The sequence below is a fragment of the Alligator mississippiensis genome, chromosome 5 (genome assembly GCF_030867095.1).
Source record: "Alligator mississippiensis isolate rAllMis1 chromosome 5, rAllMis1, whole genome shotgun sequence".
Classification (NCBI taxonomy): Eukaryota; Metazoa; Chordata; order Crocodylia; family Alligatoridae; genus Alligator; species Alligator mississippiensis.
Window position 1 is genome coordinate 5353470 of NC_081828.1, and position 21457 is coordinate 5374926.

Below are 21457 nucleotides of genomic sequence, written 5' to 3' on the forward strand. Positions count from 1 at the left end.
AGGTTACACATTTATAAGGCGCTAGTTATTCTCAGGCTTTATCTCTGTTATTCTTAGACTTTATCTCCGTTAGAGAAAATGCCTTTTAGTGAGAGATTGAAGAGGTTTGCTCAGTTTATCTTACTGATGCTGTTAATGCTATTGAGGCTGTACAGAACATATGTTTCCACCAAACACATTACGCTGAAGTCAAATACAGTTGTTGGCTCCCAATGTGAGGGTGACTGGGTGAATTTTAATGGCCTATACTGTATTATACAGGAGGTCGAACTAGGTGACATCATGTCTGGCTTAATGCTTCTGTGCTTATGAATCTTAGGACTATGTTTTAAAACCACAGGGATGAAATTCCACGTGAGGTTCCCACTTACTAATATCAGCCTTGCTTATGGACCAAGGGGAGAATTGTTTCATAACAAGAGTCACCAGCCAGGTCTGAACACAGAATTAGGTCTTTTGAAGTTCTGAGCACCCTTAATTTCCACCTACTTCCAAGGGACTTGAGTGCACTCGACACACTCAGGATCGGCATTGAGCCCTAACCACAAGAGAGCTCAGCAAGGGAAAGGGCAATACTAAGCTTGCTCAGAATCAGGCCCCATCCCTTTCTCTATGTGCTCAACCCTGGACCTTATGGATATTAATGGCAGTTCTGCCATTGGCTTTGGTGGCAAAAGGATCTGGCCCTTTATGTTTTCACAGATGAACACTGTCTGCCCAAAGAATAGAGTGGATTGGCCGTAGAAAAGCTGGGTCAGATATCCATGAAATGAATGTTTACATTTGATTTTCTTTTGTGGAAGGGAAAGGCAGAATGGAGCATTTTCTCCTCCAAAAACAGTCAGCAAATTTGTACTACAGTCAGCTAATATTATGACTGTACATAAATGTCTTTCCCCCTAATGCTTGCAAGGCACTTCCATAATTCAGCCCTGGGAATTGCAATTCAACTTGCTCTTTGATAAAGGAACCTGCAATATTTTAATTTTACTTTTTTTACATTATGAACAACTGAAAATGTATGATGTCCCATAAAATGTCTGGGCCAGTCCTTTCCATATTGCTTCTTTTAAAATGTCTTTTAGCATCTGAGCAGAGAAACACAATCCTAGGATTGGAGCCTATTAGGTAAAGAGGGAGAAAGGAAATTCTGAAAACCAATACCTATAGTGTCTTTAAGATTGCCTCTTTGCATTCCTTGGGGATTCAACTTCCATTTAATTACATTTTTGAGTAAGTAAAAGAACCCAAATCATTTTATTTATGTATATATTTTGCAGAGGTTTATAATGAACTATAACAGGAGTTCCCTAAAGGGAAGACTTACTTAAGTAATAAAGTATTTTACTATAGAGGCTGAAAGTTGGCTTTATAGTCTTAGAGACAGAGTCGCAATGCCTCTGACATGGCAACAACAGGGTTGAGAAGAAAGAGCCCCAGCACTCAAATCAACCAGAATATTGTTTCATTAACGAAGCCCTCAAGTCTGAAGACTGCTCTCCAAGTCAGTGACATGAGCATTTGGCCAGTTTTCTGCTGCGTTTGGCTGGGTTTTTAAATGACCCTTACAAAGCCATGAGCTCATAGTCACACGGGATACTGTTTTGATCAGCTCTACAAATGAAATGAATGAAGGCAGGAGGAAACATCCCCATTTCAGAACAGGAGAAGCCACAGCGTGGATGCCTAGGGATGGCTGCAGTTCAGAAAAGGGTTCAGATAAGATGCTGAAAGTAATCACTGGTTTATGACATTTCCAGAATGAAAGCAGTAATTGTCAGGTCTGGACAGATGAGACGTTTACATTTGCATTGATCCAGGTTCAAGTTAACTTGCAATTCCCCACCATCCCAGGATGCTTTGCACCTCCCCTGCCAACCCCTATCCCCCCTTGCCTGGTGGGCGTGCTGGCCTTGGCCCAAGCTTTCTGCTCCAGCAGAGCAGGGAGGCGTGCTCCAGCGCCCTCTGGCTTCTGGCCCCGGCCACTGCAGGCATGTGGAATCAAAAGTGAATGTCTGTTTGCTTGCTAATCCGTTCAATCTACACAACTTAAACTAACCTGCAAAGATTGAATCGATTCAGCCTCAGGCTTTGTGAGTGTCTGTACTTAGCCTGGGAGACTGCCTGTCTATGATTCAGGGATTCCCTTCAGGACTTTGAAAAGCTTCATTGTATTACCTCATTCTAAAGAATCCAACTCTTTGCTTTAAACATTTGTGTCGATTTACGAGGCTCTGGGGCTTGGGGATTTGCAATGGATATAGTGCTCTCCTCTTTGGTGCAAGAATGATTTATGTTGCCAGGCATCCCTACTGGCAATAAGCCAGAACAAATCTATCAGGTGCAATTAGTGAACACTGTAGAATTGCCTGGAAACTAAAGGGAACGTGTACATCAATTCTGCAAGCGTGGTTACCCTGATGGGCAGCAGCAGGTGCATACAATATCTGCAAGTGAGAACAAGCAGAAAGGTGCACACTCAGACACACACACTTGCAAACTTGCGTTGCGTCTGCTTAAATCACCATGACAACCAAAATACCCACCAGGAAAGGGGGGAAAAAAGGAAGATAATTGCATGAAGAAATACAGCAGCAGATTGAACAATGGAGAAACAGAATTGGAAGCAGCCGTGTTAATCCCCTATAGACCCTCTCACCATAATTATTATTTATTCCTTACAAATGGGAATTCTAATCTGTTGATTTTGTGGTTGCATTTTTGTGGCTTAAAATTCCACATATCGCAAGACGCATCAGCCTCACCACCCGCGCTCCTGGCCAAATCTATCACATGTGTGGCGCACAAACAAAAGGACCGCATGATATCATCTTGTCTGAAATGTGGAACCCTGCTTATCATCAAGATGAGGATCATAATATCTCGATATTGATCATAATATCTTAACTTTTACAGAAAGCCTTTCTCCCCAAAGGAACCCAGGGTCTAGCTGGAATCACTTTCCTCACCACTGAAATGCAGTCGGCATTGTGTTTGGTCCTAGCAGCTGTTTAAGAAAAGAACATGCTGTACCTAAATGAGAACCACGGGGAATACAGAGGGAGAACGTACTGAAAGTTAGCGTGGATGGATGGAGAGAATAGCTCTAGCTGTGGGAAAAGTGCAATAGGTTGGAAGGGGAAAACCAAACATGATTAGCTCAACCAGAACCAGAGACATTGAGTGTTTTATTACTCTACTTTGAAATCTGTATTTACTGTTGATTCAAGGTGCTACCTGCTAATCCTCCAACCTTTCTTTGGACCCCTGCTTGCTCTGCAAAATTTTCCACAAGATGCGTATGGAAAATGCACAGCGGATCATACTTTGATCTCTCCGGCTGATGCTGTTGACAATGGAAGACCTGCTAGTGAAGTAGATGAACCCCACTGAGAGTGAGAGACATGGACTGGCATAATGGGCAGCCCTATTTCTTAGCCTTCTCGGGAGCCTTCAGGAAACTGTATATACTGCTGCGCATGGGATCAGCAAACCCATAAGTCAATGAAGCTAAGAAGTTCATACCAGATGGGGATCTAGCTTTTAGCTTGGCTGGGCCAAAGAAATTACTATTCCATGAGACAGTATGGTTAGAGGCACCGCCAGCGAAGAAGAGCAAAGGCATGTCAAATATCTAATTGCAGCCTTCATCTAAAATGCCAAATACCAGACATGCTGAAGCTAAATGAGAAGGCAAACAGTGGATTAAGTAATATGTGCTTGTCATATGTATTAAATTTGATCTTTTACTGCAGCAGGATGTTAGTAATAAAAACAATACCAACAGCTTCTCAACGTCATAAACCCACAGAACAGAGCATATTCATTAGGCCTTGCTTTTCCTATCAGCAAGAGGGTGAGGAGGAGGCCAAGTGGTGAAAATGGGAGGAAAGACAAGGAGGGGGAAGAGATCAGGAGTCTCTGTTTGCTTATGGCAATAGCATCAAGGTACACCCAGAAAAATACTCAGCTACTGGGTAAGGTAGAAATCAACAGAGAATCAGGCCAATGATAATTTCTTGGCAAAAAAATATACTTCATTAACACATTTTGCTATTAAATTACACCTTACTTTACAAATTAAAAAGCTATTCTTTTTTTTCCATCTTGATTAAAAGCTTTTACAGCAACAGTTTTCCACTGGGACACATTTTTTGTCAAATAGAAACATTTCAGGATAACGTGTCAATTTTGAACAATATTTTTAAAGGGGAAAAAAGCAAGATGAACTGTTTTCACTTCCTTATTGCCTTTGAACAATGTTGAAATATTTTGTTTTGATATTGCCAAATTAACCAATGTTGGTTTGATTTTATATTTAAATGACTGTGTTATAGGCATATATTGCATTTACTATTACAGCTAATATATTTAATATGCTATGTTATAATAGTTTGACGTTATCAAGTCAAAACATCCCGAGGTTTCCAAACAGAATTATTTTGGAATTTCCATTCCATGAAAATTTTCAAATTTGTGTTTTGTTTTGTTTTTGGGGGGGGGGATTTTTGTTTAGTTCGGGTTTTGCTCTATTTTGGAAGGACAAAACCTTTCAAAATGTTGGAATGCACAACAGAATATGTGTGCATGTAAGAGAATCTGGATTTGATTTCCACCAAATGTACTACCATCTTCCTGGAAAAAAGTGGAAACACTTTAAAAGAACCTGTCCAGTGTGGACATTCCTAATAGTACTCCAGCATGGAAGCAGATGCTAAGAACAGTGCAGAAAATTTCCTGACTCCTGGGTTACCCTCCTCCAAAGCTAAAGCACTCCTCTAGTTGTGACACTGTATGCCTTGACTTCCAAAAGGCCTTTGATGTAGTATCCCATGATGTCCTCACGAGAAAAATGGAGGCTTGTGGGCTTAACTCCAAGACAGTCGGGTGTGTGAGAAGCTGTAGGATAGGACCCAGAGAGTCATGGTGAATGGATCTGTGTCATCCTGGCGAGAAGTGGGCAGCGGTGTCCTACAAGGCTCAGTTCAGTACTTTTCAACATCTTTATTAACGATTTGGATGTGGGAGTGAAGAGATCACTGGCCAAGTTCGCGGATGACACTAAGTTATGGGGAAGCGTGGTCATGATTGAAGATAGGCTGCAGATACAGGCGGATCTAGACAGGCTGGCAAGTTGGGCAGACCAGAACCTGATGAAGTTCAATGTTGAGAAATGTCAAGTGCTCCACCTGGGGACGAGCGACCCCCAGCACACCTACAGGCTCGGTGGCACCAAACTGACCAGCACCACGGATTCAGCCCAAAGGCCAGCAGTTGAGCACAACTAGCATTGACTGTTGTGCTACTAGAGCATTGTACCTCCCTTTGACTTCCACAATCTCCAAGCAAGTGCCACTTAGGAAACATCCTCCACAAATTCTCTCTCTATCACTCTGTCTCTCTAGCTCTTTGAGTCAAAATCCCTTCACTTTTCATCGACAGCAAAGTATAAAATTCCTCTTTGTACTGCAGACATCATGGAGCTGAATATAATACTTGGAGGTGGAAAGAATTGTCTTTAAAAAACCCCCAGTATTTTCTTTTTTCTCTTATGGCATGGGTTGCTATGAGAGAAAGTCAACCCTGTGGCAACCTCTTATGCCAACCCATTGACAACCTACAGAAGCAACAAAGAGTGATCTTTGAAAATTGAATTGCTGGTGTCCTACCAGCAGTAGTTTTTGTGCTGGGGGATAAATAAGTAAAAGCAGTGCACTCTGCATGGCGTCTTCACTCCGCAAGCTGGTTATTAGGTTGCTTCTCTTTTTGGTAGATTTATACCAGGCATAAAAAACAGCATTCCTTATAAGATGTATTTCATGGATATACAGAAAGGAACTAGCTATAGCAACTAAGGCAAATGTAAGTCAGATCCCCCCATGGCCCATTCTGGGAGGTAGAGTGGTGACAAGATTTATTACCGGTCACGTCATCACAAGATAAAACTTCGCAAGAGGTCCAGGCTTCAAAATGGGAGTTGTGTGGGGGACTGGGTGCAGCGTCAGTAGAGAGCAAATTAGCAGGTTCAGTTACAAATGAAGACCAGGTACAGTCATAGCAAGTAATTTAATACAGCTGCATTGAGCTATTTGCCAGAGATTCAACTCCCAGCAAACAAGCTCCTCTGGATTTTTTTTTTTAAACTCAGGATTTTCTGTTCACCCATTCAGTCCTCAGCAACCATGCAAGAGGCTTAGAATAGAGACTCATTCCAAAGTTGTGACCTGGTGCAGTGAATTCACTGGACCAATGCAGCAGATGAAGGCAGATTGTAGTAGGAAGCAGTCTTGAAGTCATCACTCAGACAAAACTTCCGAGGTAAGGAGGGGAGGTTTACCATTAGGATGGCAGAGCAGTAGGAAGTAGGAATCCAGAGACATAAAAACAATTGTACAACAAGCATCAAGGCCGTGTAAAATCAGAGTAGATCCCAAACGGGATTTTCTCGGGTTCGACATGGAGACATTAAAGACTGAATTAAAGAATTTGAAGAAAAAGCAAAACTAGCCAGACTTTACAAAAGTTCAGTTTTAGACCCTAGAGAAGGTAGAAGATGAAAAAAAAGTTTCAGGAAAAAATCTTTTCTAGGAAGTTTTGGAAAACAAGATTTTCTTTTGACAAAATATTTGCCATCTTATTGGCCATTTGTAGACTCCAGTGCAACGGATGTGTCAAGGAATAAACCTCTCCCATCTGCAAATGTTTTCTAGGGCTACCAATATCTCTAGTTCCCTGGGCCATGAATGCAAAGGGTAGGACAATAGAGAAGCACAGAAAAAGGTTTCACAAAACAAGGTAAGCTATAGAAGGAGCAGTTCCTATTCTTACAGTGTCCTGATGGGCAGAGGAGTCAACTGGTTCACAACGCCATCTGAAGAGATACCTGTGACTAACAAATCCCTGCTAGCAGATATCCCAGGGGCCCAAACATGTCCATAATGCCCAAGATCTGTTTCTCCCCTTGGATTTCCCAACCTTTAGATTTTTAAAATTTGGGACAGTCAAAGCCACCGCTGATGTAAGTCCACTGAAGACCAGCAACATAGGCCAATGATCAGTTTGGACAAAAGCTTGTACAAATGATGAAAGTGGGCCCACATGTTGAAGGCAAATAGTGTGAATAAGATGTCTAGTACAACCATGCTCAATCTTCTGGCCCCACTGGCCCAATTAGTGGCACGGGGCCAGATCCCACAGGCAAGGTCAGCCCATGGATCAGACCCCGCTTGGGGTCAGCACACAGGGTCAGTCTGTAGGTGTGATCCAGTGTGGCAGCCCAGGTCCACACACCAGATCCAGTCGTGGCTGTGACCCCGTTCAGCAGCTCAGTCCCATGCACTGGATTTGGCAGAGTGATCCCACAGGATCCATCATGTGAGTTCATGTCATTCAGCCTGTGGGATCCCTACATGTCTCGGGGCTCACTCAGGGACTAAGGTCCTACCAGAGGCTTTCTGTAGGACACCAAATAGCAGACCACCATGACCTTCATAACACTGCTCTGTAAGACAGCAGGAAGTGTGTTCCCTTATCACGACAGCCATGGATAATTGTACTTGGATGAGATTGTACTTGTAATTTTTCAGTTTTCCTCTTGTTTTCCTCTTCCTTGGCAGGATTCCCAGGTATAATGTAACAGAGTGCAAAGTCCTAGGAAGCATCTAGGGTTCAATGTGTACGAGAATTAGCAGGCCACTCTCTTGTACCCAAGGAAACTTTGTGACCTCAGAGGGTGAAATCAAACTATGTCTCCTAGATTTGAGGGGGAGGGAAGGCCCTCCCCCACTCTCCTGCAGAGCTAGTTTTGCAGGTGAGGGTAGGTGCGTGGCCAATCCCATCCTCATCCTTTTAGGAAGACGAGAGAACTTGTTGTTGCAAGGTTTCCACCATCTTGTATTAATGTGCAATGCATGCCGTAGGAGTGCTCTGTCCTGACATAAGAGCTGTCTGAATACACATACTTGCACACACGTGCGTGCACACACACATATATGCATACACACTGGACCTAGACAGACAACATATTTACACAGCTGAAATTCACACACGTACAAAAGGAACAAACTCTAGAGATCCTGAAACTGGGATGTCTCCCCTCAATCCAAACCCTTGATAGACAGCAAATAGGTTGTTATCTACTCCTTTGTCACCTTGTGATGAGCTGCTATTATAGCTTCCTACCGTGTGTAGCTAACCCAGGTTAACTGCAGGTCTGTCTGCTCCATGTACAACACTGATTTAAGTCGCCCTGGAGTAAAGGCATCTGTCCAGGTCCACTACCAGAGAGCTAATCATCATGCCTAAGAGTAAAATAGCTTTCAATTATAGGAAAAAAAGGACTTGACAGATGAATTTACTGAACCCTGCAAACCTTAATTAACGTAGCTTCTGCGCCTCCATAAGTTTCACCCACCCTGTTAGGTAAAAGCAGTGTAGCCAAGGAAAGAAAGAAATGGAAAAAGAAGTGATCAAGAACACGGTCAACACATAAATGTTCATAAGTTAATTAAGATTCTAAAACTGCCTCTCTCCCATGCAGATATTGCCCCAAACCGAGTCAATTTGAATAATAATGAGATTGACATTTCCTTCTAACAGGAGGCCAACTTTAAGGTGCACGATGCCCTCCTGTCTGAATGGCCATATCAACCTAATAAACTTCTGTTACATCAATATTGTTCCTGTCTCGGCACTTAGCATAATTAATTCAGATGTAATCAGCATGAAGAGGGAAACACTCTCGGAAAGCGCTCCCTCCTCCCAGTGCTTCAGGTCCAATGGCATTTGCAAAGTGGATTAATCAAATGCTAATCAGATGAGAGAGAGTTCAGGCAGGTGTTGAGGCAAATAATCTAACAAGATTACGATGCCCGGGGTTGATTATCCCGGCACCCTGGAAATGCACATCCCGAGAAGGCTGGCCGTTTGATTCCACCTTTTCTTATAACAGGGGTCATTATGATTGTCTGAATATTTGTTTTCCCAACTGGAAGTACTTGAAACATTTTGCGACATGCAGCCCATCACCTCTCTCCTCCCTCCCCGAAGCAAAACAAGGCAGAGTTGAAGCCACCCCATCAAAGAGTTTGGAGGCAAAAATTAGTTTGTATTTTTGTTTCCCCTGCAATAATCTTCTATTATTTGAGTTACAGTAACAACAAGAGACTCCAGCTCTGACGGAGGCCCCGAGCACCTCCACAGAAATGCAGAGCAAAAAATAAATCCCCTGATGTACAAAGATTATGTCTGAACTGACAAGAATAGGAGGAAAGCAGAGGCATAATGTAGTGCAATGGCTCATCCAAGGTTGCAGAACAGGTCAATGGGAATAGAGCCCAGCCTCTTAAATCCACATCTAATATTGCAGTCCATTGGAGCACGCCCTTTCTCCCCCCTGCTCTGACCTGCCAAATCCTACTTCTCTCCCAGAGCTGGAAAAAACCCCGAGTCCTGCCGTCCAAGCTCCACTGCTTTCCTTCCCAAATACAGGAAAAAGCCCAGGTATCCCCAATCCCAACCTGTTCGAATGTACCTAATCGCATAGCACAAATAGCAACGGTTCTGCCATGTGCTTTTAAATTTAAATAATGAATGAGGTTTTTTTTAAATTTGATTTTAATGTAACAGAAGTAATGAAGATTTCTTCCCCGCCCCCAAGAAAAAGCAAAGCAAAAGCAAAAGCAGTACTGCTAGGCTGGGGCATACCAATAAGAAAATGAAAGACAATAAAATAATCATAATAGAAAGGCCTGTCTGGTTCTAGTATTTAAGATGAGTGATGTGCAATAAATACATCCATAGAAAAAGAGGATAAAGACTGAAAGGGATGTTAGGTCTTTAAGAGAGTTTTGTATCCAATAACCTTAAGTCGGATCTCACAAATTGAACTGGTTCACATATCATCTTCTTAAAAAAAAATGAAGCTAGTGAATGGAAGGTCATATTCTACCGGTTGGGAAGCCCTCATCTAAGGAGGTAAGACACAAAGAAGAAAAAAGCTCTTTAACTTTATACCAACCCTTCCTTTTTCCCTCCATCTTGCTGATATTATGTGAAAAACTTTTGGGGATGAAAAAAAACCCTTAAACCAAACTCATCCCATGTTATGCAAACAATCAGACTAAATGACCAGAATGTTTTGGGTTTTTTTCTGGTCTTAAAATCTCTGAATATCCAATGACATAGGGCTGGTCTATACTTAACGATGTTACAGGAATGTTAGGGAGAGATATGATTATTTTTTTGTTGCCAACTTTGTGTCAGCAAAAATCAAATGCCAGAAAGCGGATTTCACTCCAAAAGAGGTCGTACCAGATTCAGGAATTTTTATACCACTATAAAAAATAACAGTTCATGGCAGACTCTCTGCTGTTGCTCCAGAAGCTTCACTGCCATCATTAAAATATAGGCATGCACCCCTCGGCAAAACTTGTATCTCTTGGGGGGCAAGTACCCCACCGCTCTATATCATATGATACTTGCCATGGGCAGAGACAAGATATTAGGCTAGACAGATCTCTGGTCTGACCCAATAGGGCAATTATATGCTTTTATTGGCTTAACCCTCCAAAAAAAACCCCAAAATCTGGACCTGGAGGTCTGGTACAGCTTTCAAAGTTCAGATGCCAAGTTGCCAAGGTTCAGCTATTAAGATTTTGATTCTGAACATCCCTGAGTAGCATCAGCTGAGTTGACCGAAACCACCTCCTGGCATTATTATAGCCACATCCCCACCAGAGGTGAAGCCAGCCCCGGTACACCACCTCAGAGGTTTATGTGAAACAGCTCTTGCTGGCCCGAAAGAAGACTGTTGCCAATGTAGTTAGAGAGTTATAACTACAACACGGTACTTTTATGTCTAGACAAGCCTTGTATTCCCGACAAGAACGGCCCTCAATGTAGTGCTGTGTCCCAGAGACTGTCATGTTAGCCAGGGAGCTGAGGGCAGTGCTTGACTCTCACTTGAAAATTAATCTGCTGTGTGAACCAGTGTTTGGGGACTTTTTAACGTTGAGGCATTATTAGGACCGGTGTATGTCACTAGCTTTGCAGCCTATTCATTTAACTCATTATCAGTCAAGGAGGGAATTGCCGCTGGAATGTGTCCGAGCCAAGTCTGAGTAAGAAAGACTCATTTAGCAAAAGCCTAGGGGTGGGGGAGGGTGTCCAGACAAGTGCTTCCATTCAGATGCCAGAATCCAAGCAAATGGACAATTTATTTATATTAGCCATTTTTTAGAAAGAGAAATGGAGAGAAGGGCATGATGGGGGTGGACTGTATCCAGTGGGGAGTTCGAGCTCTGCTCTATGCAGACTGCCCCTGGCTTGATGCTGCAGGTGTGGACCCAATGAAGCCTGCAAGAAATATTGTGCTCATAAGGAATTTAGTTGCTTCTGGGCTGCCGGTCTCTTGGTTCATCCATTCGCATCTATCTCCGTTCCTTGTCTCTTCAAGGTGCGCCCTTTGGACTAACAGTCCGTTGATGACTTCTAATCCAGGATTTTAGCCAGAAATTACTATTGCAGGCCTGGCTGCCCTGCTCCACACCTCAGTGAAGGCATTTGAAATGTTTTTAGTGAGCTTGTCCAGCAAATCCCCTGCTTAGTAGCTCCACCCAGTGAAGGGCGACTACAGTAAAGTGACAAGGAATGGATCTCCAAAGTCAGCAACAGCCTCAAAAGTCAGGCAGACAGCATGTGGCCAGTGCTTACAGATGCACTTGAGACCCAAAAATGCACATCCTTTCACAAACTGGACTTCCAAAAACAAATTAAACAGAGGGCGTTTGAACCTGGAGGTGTTTGAACCTGAAGGTCTGGTTCAGCCTATGAGAGTTCAAGTACCAAGTTCCCGAGGTTCAGCTACTAAGAATCTATCACAGGTTAGGAGCACCCATATTTGGGGTCTTTGGGTCTATGGACTAAATGCAAAGGTAGTTATTTCTCCTGTCCCCCAACACAGAAACAAAGCATTGTGAATGCGATGGAGAAAGCTCCTCTCAAAGGCCAGTGAGAAGAAGCCCCATCAAGAGCCTCTCTGTTTTTAAAGCTGTCAAAATCACTGGGGTTGTCATTGGCACATTGCAAGGGATCTTCCCTTCCTGCACGCCCCAGGGTTGTACTGTGCTTTCTACCCCAAGTACCCTGGAGGAACGACCTGTACGGAAAAGCTACTGGAGCCTGTGTAGTTTGTGTGTGGCCAGGTGGGATTTGGTAGTGTGTGTCTGGCAAGATGACACACTTCCTGGAAAACCTGTTGGGACACAGCTACTTTCCACTGCTTCCAGCTTAAGTCAGTACTTTGCTATGGAGCAAAGTAGGGAAGTAATGCCTTTGGGGATTGGATTTCTCTGCTTCCTTTATCAATTCGCTGATGCCAAGAAACAGCCCTGATTCTTGGATACCAAAGCCCCTCCTGAGATCTTCAGGTCCACTTCAGTTTCTCATGGACCAGTGGAAACACATAGGTGCTCATGCACTCCCTGAAAGTGCCGGTGCACCCCTGAGAGGCTGCACTCACTGCTCAGGTGATGGGAAGGCAGGAGTGCTGGTGCCCCCCCGCCACGAGCACCGGCTGGGGAGTGGGAGCATAGTGGCCACTTCCAGGAGTGCCGTAGCTGCTACCTGGCCAGTGCAATTGGCCGGCGGGGACCGCCCCCCCAGTTGTTGACTGGTCGCTGGGGGGGGGCACACGTCCCCCCGACTATGGCGGCACCAGTCACCCATGCCATGGATCCAGATGAACAGACTTCCACCTTCAACTTCCTCGGTGCAAAAATGAAGTTTATTTTCTATCTATGGGGACTTTAAACATTTAATTTTCCCTGAGCCCGAGGAAGGGCGTGCGTGCCCAAAAGCTTGCAGAAAAAGATATATATTTTTTGCAATTTCTGAGTTGGTCTAATAAAACGTATCATCTCTGAGCCAAGAGTTCTAGAGTTTTGCATTTCTTTTTGTCTCAGACCAACATGACTACTAAATAAATCTTGATATTTACACTTGCACGCCATAATGCTGCAAAAAGTATCATGGATGTGACATTGCAATGAGCTTTAACTGAAAAAAAATATATGTCAAAACATTATTTAAAAAGGAAAGGTGCTTTTTTTTCTACTAGATATTTTTTAATGGAGCATTTGCTTTTCTGCACAAAAATATGTAAAACCTTAACATTTTTAGCCCATATTTTGAAAACATATGTAAAATCTTCCAGTAAAAACTCCCATTCATTGTTTTGTTTTGTTTTTTCAAAATACACTTTTGACAAAATCATAATGCAAAATTCAGAAGTCGTTTCCAGTGGAAAAAAACGTTCGCATGTGAATTTTGTGGCTAGCTATAGTTGTTAGGGGTTTGGTTTACCAACAAATAGTCAAAAGCCACCATTTCCCACTCAGGTCTAACTTGGAAACATGGCAATAATTCAAAAGTAATTGGCAAGCTGATCTGATCTAGCAGATTGCTGAAGAGATCCCCAAGGAGAGCAGAAATGCCCTATCGGTTTCAGGGCAACTAAAAAAGCAGAGATGAGAAACCCATATGGGATTAAACTAGTGTCTTGATTAAACCATTCTTGATGTATGACAGTATAACTAACTTTTACATATTTCTCCTCATTTTCCTTGATGGGGACTGGAAACAAATGTGCCAAAGCCTTACAAGGAAAAGCTTTTCTTATGCTATTTTTGACCCTCCCTAAAACAAAAAGATTTAGGAAGAACTACTGTTCTCAGGAGATTCCCAGCTGAATTCTTTGGACCCAAATGAAATTTAGAGGATTATTCAGCTCTGTAACCAAACGTCCAGAGGCATCGCCAAACCCAAATTTTAGAGACTGGGAGAATCTTTGAAAGCCATGCCTTGACTTGACATTCAGCACCCACCCTCCACCCCAGAAGAGCTGCAAGTATGATGGGTATTTACAGCTATTCTTGGCAACAAAGTCCTTTTATATAATAGAACCTAATCACTGGAAATGAGAGTCCATGTATGTTATGCCAAGAAACAGAATCCTTGGAATTAACTAGCATCCTAAATGTAAAATAGTCACTGTGGCAATAATGCTTTAAGGAGCTTACCGTTCCAAGCTCCTATGTTGGGAGCCAAGAACTCTTGACTTTTGCTGCTAGTCACTCAAACCATAAGAAAATCAGAGGTCTTATGCAGTCTGAACTTGTCAGGCAAAAAAGCTCCCATGCACTGTGCTGTGCATGGTGACCCTTTGGGATATCAGTTCAACAAAGCATTTAAGCATGTGCTTAAGCTCATCATTATTCAGCAAGGCACTTCCATCCCCACTGTAAGCCCATGCTTAAGACCAAACTGAAATCAACTGGACTTCCATTCATGGCTAAAATTCATCAGATGCTTCAGTGATCTGGTGGATGGAGATAAATTGCTGTTATCAGGGGCTGGATAATTATGTTTCTATTTTTACAGTCCCACCTAAACTCCCGACTAAATAGACTTTCACCACAGCTTTAAAAACAAATATTTCCTAGTAAAATAAAACTATTCATATGACTTTTTTTCTGCAACAGCTGCATCTATTACCCAAGTATACAAGTTCTCTATTAGCTAGGCTGCCTGATCCTCATATCTGATTTTTATCATAATAACTGTTCTTCAAGTCTATAACCAGAACAATGCATCCAAATATGATTTGTGAGGGTCTGCTGACTGTTTATGAAAAAAAAGATCTTTGTCTTTATTATTAGCAGTATAACAATACCTGCAAAACCGCAGGCATGGGAACCTCAGTTTTGTTCATGGTGCTCCAGTTGTTCAACATCTGAAGCAAAGTCTATGCATTTTTTGGTGCACTGAAGGGCTTGTTTGTTCAAGACCACTATCCTTTCCATCAAGCGTGTACAGCATGAGGTGCTATAGACCTCAAACAACAATGTCCTATCAGCGCATCTTCATCCTAATTGGACAGGGCTTTATCTAGAAAGGAGTTCAGTCATCACTATCCAGACAAGGTCTTATCTTACCCTGATGCTAATATGAGTTTTGCCATTAACTTCAACAACTGAAGGATCAAGGCCTCGGTTCCTAACTGCTCTGAAAACTCTTAATAAGGATGCTAGGTAGAGCGGATAGTTTTTGTGATGAGGATAGTGTCTGCTTGTCATAGAAAAATATGGTTGGAAGGGACCTCCAGGGTCATCTAGTCCAGTGGTTCCCTAGCCTCTTCTTCAAAGCCTCCAATAAAGGAGACTCAATGGCTTCCCTAGGCAGCTTATTTTCATAGTTGCATAGTTGGTCGGGTCAGAAGGGACCTGAGCACATCATCAAGTCTGACCCCTTGCCATGGCAGGAAAGAATGCTGGGGTCAAACAACCCCAGCTAGGTGGCTGTCTAGCTTCCTTTTGAAGACACCTAGGATAGAAGCGAGCACCACTTCCCTTGGAAGTTGGTTCCAGATCCTAGCTGCCCTGACTGTGAAGTAGCGCCTCCTGATGTCTAGTCTGAATCTACTTTCAGTCAACTTATGGCCATTATTCCTTGTTACTCCCGGTAGTGCTCGAGGGAACACGGACTCTCCCATTGCCTGCTGGTCCCCCTTGGCCAGTTTATAGACAGCCACCAGATCCCCTCTCATCCCTCCTGAAGTGCGGCACCCAGAACTGGACGCAGTACTTCAGCTGCGGCCTGACCAGTGTCGGTCCATGTTCATTTTGGCATCAATAATGACTCCAAGATCCTTTTCTGCCTCTGCACTGACAAGAAGGGAGTTCCCCAGCCTGTAGGTTTGCTGCTGGTTCTTCCTCCCCAGGTGCAGCACCCTGCACTTGTCAGTGTTGAAACCCATCCTGTTCTCATCCGTCTACCCCTGTAACCTGTCCAGGTCTAGTTGTAGCCTGTCACTCTCTTCTAGCATGCTCACTTCTCCCCACATCTTAGTGTCATCTGCAAATTTGAATAGGGTGCTTTTCACCCCCCCGCCCAAGTTGCTGATGAAGATGTTGAACAGGGTGGGTCTGAGGACCAAGCCCTGGGGAACCCCACTGCCCACAACCCTCCAGGTCAAAAATGACCCATCCACCACCACTCTGTTGGTGCAGCCCTGCAGCCAATTTGCGACCCATCTGACTGTGTAGGCACTGACACCACAGTCACCTAATTTTTTAATGAGAGTGGGGTGAGAGAGTGTTGAAGGCCTTCCTAAAGTCCAGAAAGACTACATCCACCGTGACACCTGTGTCCAAGGATTTTGTGACCTTCTACAATCAGGTTGGTCTGACAGGACCTGCCTCTAATGAACCTATGTTGGTTGCCCCAAGCATAATCTCCCTTGCTGGTCCCTCACAGATGTGCTCCTGGATAATTTTCTCAAAGAGCTTTCCCAGGCCCGAGGTAAGACTAACGGGCCTATAGTTTCCTGGATTAGAATTCCTTGTTCCATTATCCTACTTTTGCAATAGTAAGGACATTTTCTTTTGAGATTTAATCTAAATCTATTTTGCTGCAGTATAAGCTCGTTGCTTCATGGGTTGCCCTCTACAGCAGAGAACAGTTGTTTTCCCTCTTCTCTGACATATTGGAAGATTGCTATCATGTATGTCCTTCTTAATCCAGTGAGTGGACTGAAATAAGCAATTAGTAGCTATATGTAGTTGCTACTAATCGATACTGGATTTGATTTGGTAGTCTAGAGGGGAAAACTCTAGGTCTTATTGGTATCTAAGTATCAGGGAGGCACGTGCATACCAGTCCCTCTGAGCTCTAAAGCTTTATCTTTAATAAACAAATGCATATTTACCTTTTAAGGTGCAGTTTTCAATGTTGATTTTGAAAAAAGAAAAGAATGGTGGTTTTGTAGCTGAGGCCATGACCTTGGACTTAGAGCAAGCAGGTTTAGTTTTTACCTCTGTCACAGACTTTGTGTGGACCCTTAGGCCAGGCACTGCAGTTCCTAGCCTTCAAACTATGAATGATAATGTTTCCTTTGTCTTAACTCTATAGATAGTAAACTCCTAAGGGTAAAGGACTGTCATGTACTACGTGTAACTGGGTCAGAGCTGGGCCTTGATCTCGGGGTAAGCTTCTAGGTATTGCTGAAGAAGAAAATGAAGAAACTGTTTCAATCCATCATTGATGACAAGGGCTATCAAGACTGAGATATGTGCTAGGGGCAACTCTCTAGTGACAGCAGAAGCAAAAACATAGGAGACCAAATGCTGACCAAAGTGGTTTGTACATTCAAACAATCACCTAACCTCATCACCAGAACTGAAGCCAACTTCCTACAGCTCAAAACACAAAACCTGCAAAATATCTCCAGTATCCCACAAAATGCACACCAGAATGTATCAAAGACAAAAAAAAAAACAACTACCCAACTATTTTCACTGACTTGCTTTCTTGCCTGCATTGCGGGCCAGGCCAGCCTCTGGCTTCTTTACGATTCCTTCCATCCAGGACCAACTGCAGGTACTTCCTCAGCCTGAGAAAGTGGTTTTCAACCCTAAAGCTTCCTAAGATATATTTTTTAAGTACTCCCTTTTTTCATAATACACATATAGACATAAAAAACACATGATAAGCCATCACGCACCATGAGTAACATTATATGTCCAACACAACACAACATCTTTACTTCTTGCTGTCAATTCCTTTATGAAAGAACAGGCTCTGCGACAGTTCTGTGTGGGCACCTTTGATGCTGCTGCTGATGCTACTGGTGTTGAGCCAGCTAAGTTATTTTACCTACTGTCATGTAAAGCGGTGGACCGGGCCTGAGGCTGTAGGGGAGGAGGAGGAGGAGGCCTTACTGGGGCACACTGCCAGGTCATGCAGAGGCCCCAGTGCCAGGAAGGGAGCACCTTAACACACACACAGTGTCAACCACCCACATCATGAGTTTTGCCTGTTAGCAGCCAAAGGTGCAGGGCCCCAGAACCCAGACTCCCCCTGCACCGATCTCCTTGACAGCTGGCAGGCTTCGTGGCCTCAGCAGAAGCCACCACCCCTGCAGTTTTCAGCCCGCTGCACCTTAAGACGCACAGAGTCATCTATGTCACGAGTTTTGCATGTTAGCAGTTTGAGATGCAGTTCCCCCCAAACCCCTGCATTTATCTCCTTGAAACTTGGCAGGCTTCATGCTCTCAGCAGAGGCTACTACCCCTGCATTTTCATCCAAATCAGACAAAAAACAAAGTTATAGATATTTCATTGATATTTCATTGATTCCCCATTAAACCCTATGGCCCAATCGCCAGCTGAATGAAAGCGGGAAAACAATCCAGAGCTCCGGATTGGATCACTGGCATCCGAAGCAGCCAGATCCGAAGCCGAATTGAATAGCTGCCTATTTGCACGGGCCTAATGATTTGCATCATCACAGATCCTCACAGGAGGTGAGAGGCTCCAGACCAGCTATGAACTGCCTGCCCGGAGGAGCTTTCCATCTATTGACTCCTCTGTGAAATCCTATGAAACATGAACTTTCATTTCTACCCAGGAGAACTTTTACAAGCTTTTCTCCAATGCCCGATGAAGGGTGTTTATGTCCCAAAGCTTGCAATTAAAGAATTGTTTTAGCAAAAATCTTGTTGGTCTAATAAAAGATATCATTACTACTATGGGTCCTGACGGTAAATGCACTGAACTTTAAAAAATTACAACAGAGACATCTTTGGCCTATTCTGTTTTTCCTCCCACTGACCTTTATATCCAACTTTCATTCCTTAGACATCCAGCCCCAAAAAAAAAACTTTAAAAGCAGCATAAGCCATTTTATTTTAATTATGCTTTTTTAAAAAACTCATCAGTTTAATATTACTTATTGATATATATTTTGGCAAAGCCTGGATTCCTTTCATCTTATGTATAATTTACCATACTTATGCTTTTGGTATTTTTTTTTCAGTTCCAGGAATTGAAATTAAACATTTTGTGAGGGAGAGGGGAGTCTGATGGGCCAGAGTGTTTATTTATTTACTTAAACATTCCTCTTGTAATTTAATAGGAAATCATTAGTTTGATCAAAATCAAATTTTCTTCTGAGCAAAAAAAATCCTTGAAAAAAAAACGCAGAACCTCCCCCCACCCAGAAGACCACATCCAAAAATTATCTTGCCAGAACCACTTTTCCAATTCAGATCATTGTGACAACAATAGACTATACTGAACCAACTCAATGGAGTTCCAGCAATGTCACCATAATGGGGTTTGGCCAACTGCCTTTGAGTGAAATAAAGATGGTGTAGGATGTCTTTCAGGAAAGGCAGAAATGGCTGCAAGTACCAAGAGGATACAAGTAGACTGCATTCAGCCTGTTCCAGCTTGACTAAAATCATTTAGTTTGTTTAGTGCTATCCATGGTCACAGACTACTTGATTAACCAAAGATATTTGTGTTTGAGGATGTAACTGAGGGAAAGCCAGAAAGATATACATTTCCATTTAGCTGTGAATGAGAGTGGTCTGTAGGCATTCTTCTCTCTAAGAGACGGTTTTCATTGCATAATGCAATGATCTGTGTTGGCTGTGCAGTTGGGATGCTATGCAATTGTCTCATCCGAAGCTTTTACAAGTCATTCCTACTTAATAGAGTTATTATAAGATAGACAGATTATCTGAATGCATGAATAAATATGGCTAGGTTGACATTTACAGGATGGTACGCAATCCTCTGCTTATTTGCAGATGGAAGTGAATGAGTTTTCCTGCTCTCGATATTTGGGCATTCAAATACATTGGGGAATGAAAGGCAAGGGACCCCAGGCTACACATCAAGGTCAGCATCCAAGGAAAGATGCCCTTAAAAGACCTTCTTCTTGGTGTGATATAGGTGGAAATTTTGTAGAAGCATGTCCCACTTCTTACCAGCACTGTTTCCGTTTCCCTTAATTTCTTTTACTTACATTTGATAACTAGAGAGGCTTTGAGAGATTTCAAGCTAGAGTATGGAGATAAGAGATTCAAGTATAGGGCTCATTCATTTAGGACACATCTATACATCACACTACGTCACTGTAACGATTAGTTATAGTGACTTAGTGACCACATGGGTCTACATGTGACTGGCAGCTATTTCATTGTAGCAGTGCACTCCCCTGTTATAGCATGCCACTACAGCAAAGTAGCAGCTAATAATAACTGTGCACCATGCATATGGACTGCAATGGGCGGTTTATGCGCTGTGCCTTAGTACTTCCAAAAGGAGGTACTAAAGCATGGTGTAGTAACAACATTGCTATTGGGCAATGTGTAGATGTGCCCTTATAAAGTGAAGTCACTGGGACTTCTGCTCCTGGTCTCTCTGAGGTCAAAAGCAATGGTGTATTTGTTGCTATGCAAAACAACCAGTGCCAACCCAGTCTCAAAACCAAACCTTTGGGCTAGGGACAGACATTCAAAAAGCCTGAGCCGGAATTGATTTGATCTTTGTGGGTTAGTCTAACCTGCAAAGTTTGAACTGAATAGGAAGTGGATAGACATTCCCTTTTCATTCCAGAAATTCAGGCACATGCCTGCAGTGGCTCAGGCTAGAAGCCGGGGGGCACCAGAGCAGCCCTCCCTTCCCTTCAACAGTGCTGAGCTGGGGGTGGGGGGAGGAGGGGAGTATGGCCAGGCACCAGCAGGCTGCTCTGATTATGGAAGGGTTTAAACTCCCACCCTGTCTGCACCATCTCAGGCTTTTCCCCCGCACTTGCTGCTCAAAGGGCAAGAGTGTTGCCAGCCCCCAAACCTGGGCTAGCACTCTGAGGCAAAGGGTGGGGGGTATGCAGTTGATGCATCTGTTGATGATAGTGAACTTTTCAATCTTCCTCTCCCTGTCTGTAAACCTGACAGGGCTGCAAACTAGCAGGGGGCTGATAAAACCACAGTGTGTTATCAGCCCATCAGCAAAACAAAAAGCATCTCTCATTAGTTCAAGCTCTTCTTAAACAGCTTTTTCCAAGGAGGGAGATTACCAGCCGACCTGTTGATTAGCTCCAAAAAGCCCTAAGTGGACACTGTTCTGTCTGCCTGTGCAAGTGAAATTGGAGACACACACAAAGACAGACACCTCTCATCATTAGCTAGCATACCACATATCTAGGGTCCGTGGGGCTGGGATCTGTGCTGTGGGAGATGGGGGGGGGGGAAATCCCTGCTTGAGCAGAGAGCAGTGAAGGTGTGTGGGCGAGGGAAGCCAGGCAGATGCTGCTGTGTCTGCAGTCTCCACTGTAGTTCTGGCTAGGGAGCAGAGGGGAAGGGCCAGCCTCATCTTTGCAGCAGAAAGCACAGCCCAGCCCAGTCCAACCCATTACTACAAAGCATGCAGGGATGCTGGGGGACTCTGATTTAACTTAAACCAGCAAGGAGTCGGGGACAGACATTGCATAAACCAGTTTGACCGCAAATCAGTTAAGTCTGATATTACATTAAATTCTGATATTACATTCTGATTTTACCAGGTTTATCTCAAACCAGTTTCAGCCAAAGCTCTGGCTGGGATGATCTAG

The 21457-nt window shown here is 43.4% G+C and overlaps 1 protein-coding gene across 1 annotated transcript in view; it reads right to left on the reverse strand.

Moving 5' to 3' along the window:
• TRABD2B (TraB domain containing 2B) overlaps positions 1-21457 on the reverse strand; it is a 392533-nt gene that overhangs the window by 99753 nt on the left and 271323 nt on the right. The window lies entirely within an intron of this gene.